An 8,960-nucleotide genomic window follows, 5' to 3' on the forward strand; every position below is an offset into this window, starting at 1 on the left:
AAGCCACAGTTAAGCTGAATCTGAATCTTAGCCTTTTTCACTTATATATTTTTTCTCTTCTTTCTTTATTATGGAAAAGTCAATGAAATATATTCACACCATACTTTCCGGTGTCATTCAAAGTACATTTACTTTTCCTAAAATGGGAAGTAAAATTGGTGCTCACATTAGCAGCTGATTTTAGGATTAGGATCAGAGTTGGGTGGCAGTTGAATGCTGTGGTTATAAATAAGCATTTTACAAACATCGTACTCTGGGGCACCAACACTAGCCATATTCGCAGAGACTAACTTGTAACCTGGAATGTCCACTTATTTCCTTTAGATTGAGAGAGAGTTTTACAGGGACTAAGTTGTGGTTAATAACAGAAATTTTGAGTTGAATTTGAGTTGGAATCCTGGTTCCATTATGCACTGTCTTTGTTACATAATATTTCTGAATCTTTACCTTTGTCCTTGTAAATATTAAGTGAAATAGAGTGAACCTTTGAGTAAAAAAGTTTGCACATAAAAAATATAGAATAAATGTTAGTGAGGGCCGGGGATTTAGCTCAGCGGCATAGTGCCTGCCTGGCAAGTGCAAGGTCCTGACTTCGATCCTTGGTAACACACACACAAAAAAAGTGATGGTGGTGATGATCACTAGAGTTCTGTGCTTTATGGTGACCTTTCCAATATTAGTAAACCAGAGAAAATAAATTAATGATCCAGACGGATTTGGGGGAAGTATAGAATCAGCAAATATTGTCTGTCTATAAAAGACAGTTTTATTTGTTTGCCTTTGGTTTTCATTTCTTTAGTCTTTATATAGATGTGTTATAAGAAAAATAATTAACATTTTGGAACTTGTTTTTCTCATCTACTGGTATAATCTCATAGGGACCATCCTGAATACGCAATGAGGAAACACTGTAGAGTGCTTAAAATCGTGAATGGTGCCAAGTAGGAGCTCAGTAACTCTTTAGCTATTGTTATCAGATGAGCCATAGAAGATCCAGGAAATCATCCCTTTCACTTTCAGTTGGTAATGTTACTTCTATAAACCAACAGTTGGAACACATGATTGGACCTAATTTGTATGATAAGTATTTATAATTGGGACTCATCTAAAAAAAAACCCTGGAACATATAGTTCTTTTTTTTTTTTTTTTGGTACCTGGGATTGCCTTAATCCAGACCTTGCATCTGTGAGGCATGTGGCAGAACCACTGAGCTAAATCCCCAGCCCTGGAATATATAATTCTTATAACTACAGTTTATACTTGTGCTCACCAAATATAGCATCTCTTTTCTGTGCATTTTTCCACCTGAAGCCTTTACTTCATAATGTTTTCAAATGATTGCTCTTTGAATTATCAGTGGAACTTTTTTTTTTTCCTAGCCGGGATTGAACTCAGGACCTTCCACTTGTGAGGCAGGTGACAGAATCACTGAGCTAAATCCCTGGCTCAATGGAGCTCTTTTTAAAATCAAATAATATCTCATAAGATATTCTACTATGAAAGCAACATTTTGTCAGCCGGGTGGAAGTCCTTGACACATAAAATATATCTGTATGTAGTCCATGGCTCCTAGAAAATCTTATTCCTCATTGGTAGTAGTGTGGTCAGTTGAGCAGATAACAATTATCTTCATAATTATGTAATGTTCATGCATTTCTAATGATCCACTATTTCAGATTTGGTAGATACTTTTGGGAAACACTTTAGCTTTGTCATCAGTACATTGCAAGTCATATCTTGGTATTGCTAATACAGATAGTTGCTTCAGACAGTTAATACTGATTATTTTTAGCTTCCTCTACAGAGAGTGACTTTTTATTTTGCCTTTCTGTCAAATCAGGTTATGCCATATTTTGAATCTGCACTTCCTTGAGTACTTGCCTTATCAACAGATCGTAAATGTACTTGATATTTTTTCTTTCCAACTCTACTGGGGAATAATTTATACAAAAGGAATGCCATCTATTTAAAGAGCACAGCTGTATATATCTGTGATATCATCACTATAATCAATAAAGAGAAAATCCGTATTATCTCCAAAGATTTTCACTCCTCCTTTACAGTCCATTCTTTTTTTCACCCCCTGGTTCCAGGAAATTACTGATTTGCTTTCCGTCAGTATAGGTTAGCTTTCACATTATAGGTTAGCTTCTTCAGTTCAGTATAATGATTTTGAGATGTGTTCATATTGAGGCCGGTGTAAGTAGTTCCTTCTATTTTAATCACTGAGTGGTATTTCCTTGTATAGGTGTCCCACAATTTGTTTTTTCACCCACATGTTGATGGACAGAGCTCCTTTCAGATTGAGGCTATTGTGAAAAGACGCTGCTATGAACATTTGTGTTTAAGTATTTGTGTGAAAATGTTTTAATTTCTCTTGCACATTATACATGCATTTGGGGGGATACTGTTGATTGAACTGGGGATTTGTACTAACCTACATCCCCAACCCTTTTTATTTTGAGGCAGGGTCATGCTAAATTGCTTAGGCTGTTTGCCTCAACTACCTGGGATTATAGGCGTGCACCTCCACAACTGGTGCATGTTTAATTTTTAAAGAAACATTTTAATTTGTGACCAGTTACACATTCAACTCTTCTTGTATATCTGGGCTGAGATAAAAGTCACCAAATTTGCAGGTTTCTCTAGGTGAAAGGTACAGAGCAATCCTTATCTTTCACGTCTGGTCCATCTACTTCTATATTTAATTTCTCATCCAGTTCTTTTGAATTCTTAGCTTCAAACTTCTCCTTTGTTCCTCCAGGCCTATTGCTATGTTCTCAAGGTTTCCTGGGTGCCCATTCTGCATCAGGTACTGTGCTAAGTGCTAAGGCTAACACAGGATTTGGAGGTGAAAAGGTAGCAAAATAGGGATCAGCCTATCCCTGGATTGAGCTAAGGGGCACAGCAGTGGATTATGCCACAGGCAAAGTTTATGAGCAGTCTGGAAGCTGCTTTTCATTCGGTTGACTCACGGAAGAAATAGCTCACCTTCGAGTGCGGGCTATAGTTATTTGTTTAAAGAAGGTGTGACTATTACAACTGGAGGAAATATTATGTGTAATCTCAAACGGGGTAAGGGTAGGAGAGAGGCTTTTTTTTTCCTACAATCATAGATGCCTTTCCTTTCACCTGAGATTTTCAAAGTGTGGTACCCAGACTACGTAGCACCCCGAGAACACACTACAAATGCAAACTGTCGCACCTCACCTCACGCCAGACCTCTTGAATCTGATAACTCCAGGAGTGTGATCTATTTTAACAAGCCCTCCAGGCGATTCCAACCCACAGCTAAGTTTGAAGACCAATGTGCTAAACTCATTCTAAAGGTGTAGATGGTCATCTTAAATCTTGGTCAACCGTGGACTGCAGAGATAACTGCCACGACACCCATCCGTCTCTTCTCCACGCCCCTCCCAGCACCTGCAACTCCCCTGGAAAACCGGCTCTGGGTTTCGCGTCGTCCAGGAGCCTCAGCCAAAACCCGGAAAGTGGATTCCGAGCTTGAGGCCGGGGTGCAGGCTGGGCATGCGCGGTGGCGCTAGCGCGGCGCTTGGGCGATCGCGGAGAGGTAGCCGCAGAGTGGAGCGACTGGTGCCTGGATCCGCGTCCGGAGCTGCAGGACCGCCGCAGCAGGTACCAGGCTAGGGGAGGCGGGAGTGGAGCCCGAGAGGGGAAGGCTGGACGGGCGGAGGATAGCAGAGCTTTACTTTGGGGGCGGTGGGGGACTGTCCAGGGCTGCTCGCTAGCCGGCCTCTCCGGAGTCCGGTGCGGCTCCCCGGCGCGCTCCTGAGCCGGCCGAGCAGCAAGTAGCGCCGGCAGGTGTTAAATCCTGGGTCTCTCCGGCCTGAAGGGTGTGCATGATGAGAACAGCATCGCGATCGCTGCCCGAAGTAAGACATTTTGCGTGTTGAAGTTACGTGTTTAAAGTTTGGTGGCTGCCTGTGAGGCTTTCTGATCCGGTCTGTTTGGTTTGAATTCTCTGACTTACTTGCCTTTGGCCTTTTGGTGCATAGGATCGATAAGGCCAGAATGAAATCGCATCTGTGCTTTCTGGGTTTGCTGCCTTTCCTAGAGCATACGGATCTCAGGATGCAGCTTAAGAAATGTCAAGTTTCAGCGAATTTCAGTGCCAAACACTTTCCGCGTTTCGGCTGCATTTTCAAGCACAGACTTTACAAAAACAAAACAAAACAAAAAAACTTTTAAAAAAAATCCGCCTTACCTTTTAACATTACTGTTTTTTTCCTCCAATTTCTTTTGGAACTGTTTATTAAAAGAGGTCCTTTAGATGAGTATCAGAATTCTCACCTTTCCCCCTTCGTTTACTTTGTCACATTTTGTGGTTTATGTGGAGATACTTTACCCCTGAGCTGCGATATTGGATACACTTGTCAGAGGCTAAGGTTGTACTGCGCACATTTCTTGGAGAATCTGTGAACAAGCAAAATTTCAGGCCAGGAGGAACACTGAACTTCGTTTAGGTGCCGCAGCACCCCGTCCCCTTCCTTGTAATCAACTCCCCTTGTTTTAAATTTTGAATTCTGTAGTGAAATTCTATAGGAAAGTGTTATTTATGATGAGGAGGCACACCTAATAATAGTAAATTTAGGAAAAACATTTTTTAGTTCAGGAATAGAAACATGTGGAAGGAAATACACCCCCCCCAGCATCCCCTCATGATGAATGTTTTAATTGCAGAAATAATATCCAGTTGGTCCAGTTTGGGACTGTAGGGACCTTTGAGGTCAGCCAGTTCAATTGCTTCAGTTTACAAATGGGAAAACTGAGACCAGTGAGGTTAGATGACTCACTGCAGTTGTCCAGGCCCCACCTTGGCAAAGCTGAGCCTGGGAACTAGGTTTTCTGATTTCAGGGATCTTTTTTACCCTTCCCTCCTGATACTCTTCTCACCATTAGGTTAGATTATTGAACTTTCTATTCCATTTTCTTATCTTTTGTAGTCTAGCTGAAGCAGAAAAGTCACTGTTTCTTGTGCTTAGCTTGTAAACTTCTTTCAAAGAGTACCTAGTCACTCAAGCCCCACCCACCGATTTGCTGCTTTTGAAACCAAATCGCCCTCCTTCCTTGGAGGGCTTGTTTGCCTCCTCCTCCATGGAAGTCCTGTCTGCAGTTGCAAGGTTTAACATGCTCAAGTGCGACCTCTTCCTGGAAACCTTCCTTGACTGCTGCGGTGAGAAGTAGCTCTCTCTTTTTACAACTCTGTAGCATTCACTACTGTTGTCTGTACACCATCTGCTTTGTGTATCCTGAAGTATATTTTAGCACATATCCCAATTTTCTGACTACAAACTGGTCACACTATGTAAATTCTTAAAGGTGAAAGCCCATCACTTAAACATTCTACCCAGGACTAAATACAAAATAGGTTCTCGGCCACTATGTGGGAGAGAAGGAACTACAGTGTGGATAGTTTCATAAAGTGGTTTGATGTGGATGTTCTGGAATAAGGGGGAGGCTGTCTTACAGCTGTAGCAAGAGAGTGGCTGAGTCAAACTAGCCAAATGGGATGATTCTGTGATTCTCACGTTTTGATGAGATCATAGAGTAGTGAAAGGGGGGTTCCAAGCAGGAGGCAGGAAGGCAGAGAGAGATTGAGAGAGAGAGAGAGAGAGAGAGAGAGAGAGAGAGAGACAGAGAGAGAGGAAGCAGAAGGAGAGAGAGAACAAGAAAGGAAGGTCCTTTTGTCAGTTTTGGGGTGGGCTATTGCTTATTTATGAGGAGTGAGCTACTTTTACCCTATCACAGGCCAGATTGCTTTTATGGGCCCAGTCCTGCAGACACAGGTTTCAACTTTCCTGGACCACTGTGGCCTTGGCGGGGAGGGAAACCAGAGATAAGGGCATGAGGTCATTTTAGGAGTCAAGATGTACCAGGAGAATGCAGCCTGTGAGGCGGCGTCACAGCATACTTTAACATGATCAATTCCCTAACATTCCCCACTCTTTGATTTTGGATGACAATCGACAGCCAACATGTTCATGGCAGGCGGAAAAAGGGGCGGAGAGTCTGTCTTCTGTATCTACTTCCTGCTGAATTGGGACAACGAATCAATCTAGGGGGCAGGCATGGAGGTTGGCCGGCTGAGTTGTCCTTTATGAACATGGAATTGTTGACGGCAGCAGCATTATCATTGGAATTGTTGGTAGGGCTTCCTGAGAAAAGTCCAAGCACACAAATCAGTTAATGAGGGAGGGGAGAGTAGAAGATAGTTTGTATGAGGCTGTGGACTGGTTGGAGGGTTATTAAGAACAAGTATAATGGTGAAGATTGTGACTTCAGACAGGGTGAAATATGATAAAGTTTTTTGGAGCTGTGTATTAGTGATCCAGTCGGCTATGTAGGTAATAGGAGGAGGGTGGGGAGCAAACCAGAAAATATCAGTCCAAAGATTGTTTAGAAAATGTTTAAATTGAGCCGAGATCTGAGTTATGGTTAGTCGGTTGTCATGTAACACGGTGGTCTCACTGGGGTCTCTGGCCTGAAGTATCAGCTGGTGAGTCATCTGTCAGGAGACTTGAGTGGAGAGGTGACTGACCTGGGATTGAATAAGATGGAGAACACAGGGGGCAACTGTATAGGTAGATATGGAAAGGGCAGCAGAAATCAGCTGTGGGCCAGTCTGAAGAGCAGCAGGAATTTGATGATTTGGTCAAAGAACTGGCATAAGGTGGCCTGGAATGTGATTTCAGGAGATCATACCTGCATCTGAAGGAGGGCTGAGTTAGGCTGGGAGTGAGTCAAGGTACACACCAGGGGCTTATTGGCTTGGATAAAGTTTGGGAGAGAAAACAGGAGCAGGAGAGGAACCATTATTGTTTCCAGTAATTAAGAATGGCAAAGAATGAGATTATGAGGTAATAGGTCAATGAGAGTAAACACCTGGAAGTAAAATTATAATTGGGAGGAGATACTGTGGCCAATCCTATCCCAAGGACAAGTCCCAGAAGTACTAATATAAGAAGACTTAGGATATCAATGGCTGTTGTAGTGTGAAATGGGTCACAATACCCTGTGAGAGGATGAGAGGGTAAACAGTTAGGTTGGCTTATCTGACTCAGGACTGGATGATGGTGAAGGATCTTGGGCAATACTTAAATTTAGAGCAGGGCTTTGAGTGCATTATCTCCTGGAGTCAAAGTCTATGAAGTTTTCTGGATAGACCTGTTTTATTTTAGAGTGGTGGTAGCTGAACTTTAGTTAACTTGACAGCTGTGGGAGTAATCATAAGTGTCTTATATATGGTTCTTTTCATATATAAAGTCTTTTAAGGTATAGGGTGGCCTTCCAAACAAGATCTCATATGGGGAGAATCCAGTATGACGTGGGGTATCTTTTATTCAAAGGAAGCCGATCAACTCATAACCTGGTGTTATTTGACAATATTTACCTTAAGGGTATAATTTATCATTTTTTTAACCTTATAAGAACTCTGAGATCAATAAGCAGTATAACAGTTTAGCTAGATCTTATATAACCTGTTATAAATGTAGGCCTATTGTCATTGTCTATGGAGAGAGGCAGACCAAACCTTGGAATTTTTTTTAATAAAATCTTGTACACTTCTGAAGCCCTCTGTTTTTATAAGGGAAGGCCTCAGGCCCTCTAGAAAAAGTACAGACCCATATTAACACATTTATAACCTTTATAGGGAATGGGTGTCTTAATCAAGAGAAATATTTGGGAGAAGAATGGGTCTCAAAAGTCTGTCACTAGTGTCTGTTTATTGATTGTCTCTTTTGGTTATTCTTTTCTGATGGGTGTTTAAGACCATATTAGAGTGAGACCTGTGTGAATCAATATGAACTTATTATCTATCTGCCAAGGTCAGTTAAGTCTCTTTAGGCATTATTTTGGAACCATGTAATAGAGCCTCTCAGCTCCCAGTGTCAGCTGTTAGGATGGGTCCCGGTCTTGCTCGACCATGGTGCTTTTAGTAAAAGCATGGGAGATTTTTCTGGTGACCCTCCTTTAGCACACATTACATTTGTCTTCTGGTGTCCAGCAATCTCCCTGTTCAGGAGGTTGGGTGACTAACCAAAGACGCAAGGTGTTGTAGAAAAGGTTCCTTCATACCTTGGATCTTTGATGACCTTGGAGGGCCAGAGCCAAAATATTGGTGATCTCCTCAGCCCAGTTAACTTTTAGTGTTGGTCTCTGCACTTTGGTGGTTGAACACCCAGAAGAGAAGATCAGTGACATCAGTAGTATAGTAGGAGTTTAACTATCCTAACTATCTAGATAGCAAGTATCCTGGAATTTCAAATATAATTGGAGGGCTATTATTTTATCAATCATGGTTGTTTAAGTAGTTAATTTTTTGTAGAATATTAACAGAAAAACTTGTAATCAGGAGTCACACATAATGATAATATTTTAGCATGACGACCATGATGATATCTTGGTAACAAACTTAGATGTGTATCATAGTATAGAATAGCCATTGTTAAATGTATTCATCTTTTTTTAAAAAAATATATATATAGACAAAAACAAAAAAACAAGAAACATATTTAAGTCATTACCTTTTGATACGGTACCATCTAAGGAAAGTGTATGGGCCTATAAATATACCTGTAACCATAAGTAGGAGGAGCAGAAGAGAAGGGATAATACCTGGATCAAAAGGTTATTGTCATAAACAACGTGAATTTCTTTATACAGAAACTATTATATTTTGAAGATAACCATCATAAACATGTTATAATAACATATTTAATAATGCATATCTTTCTATAATGCTATAAAAATTATCTGGGCTCCCATTAGTGAATAAAGATCAGAATAAATTTTCTGAGCAGCTGCTTCTTTATTTACCAACAGGAGTGTACCCAAACTTAAAAGTGTATATTTAATTATTTTTAAATTTTTATTTGACCTATAAAACCAGATAACATTTAGACAGACAAACATATAAGACAATTTAAACTAGAGTGTA

At 40.9% G+C, this 8,960-nt stretch overlaps 1 protein-coding gene across 2 annotated transcripts in view; it reads left to right on the forward strand.

Annotated features, from left to right (window-relative positions):
• Positions 1 to 3,529: 3,529 nt before the first annotated feature.
• Pls1 (plastin 1) overlaps positions 3,530 to 8,960 on the forward strand; it is a 103,082-nt gene continuing 97,651 nt past the window's right edge. For both annotated transcript variants that reach the window (XM_010608179.2, XM_033759390.1), the window contains exon 1: positions 3,530 to 3,637. The gene's annotated coding sequence lies outside the window, so the exon portion shown is untranslated. The remainder of the gene's footprint in view (positions 3,638 to 8,960) is intronic.

Source organism: Fukomys damarensis, unplaced genomic scaffold (assembly GCF_012274545.1).
Source record: "Fukomys damarensis isolate Sample0158 unplaced genomic scaffold, DMR_v1.0_HiC HiC_scaffold_37, whole genome shotgun sequence".
In the NCBI taxonomy this organism is placed as follows: domain Eukaryota; kingdom Metazoa; phylum Chordata; class Mammalia; order Rodentia; family Bathyergidae; genus Fukomys; species Fukomys damarensis.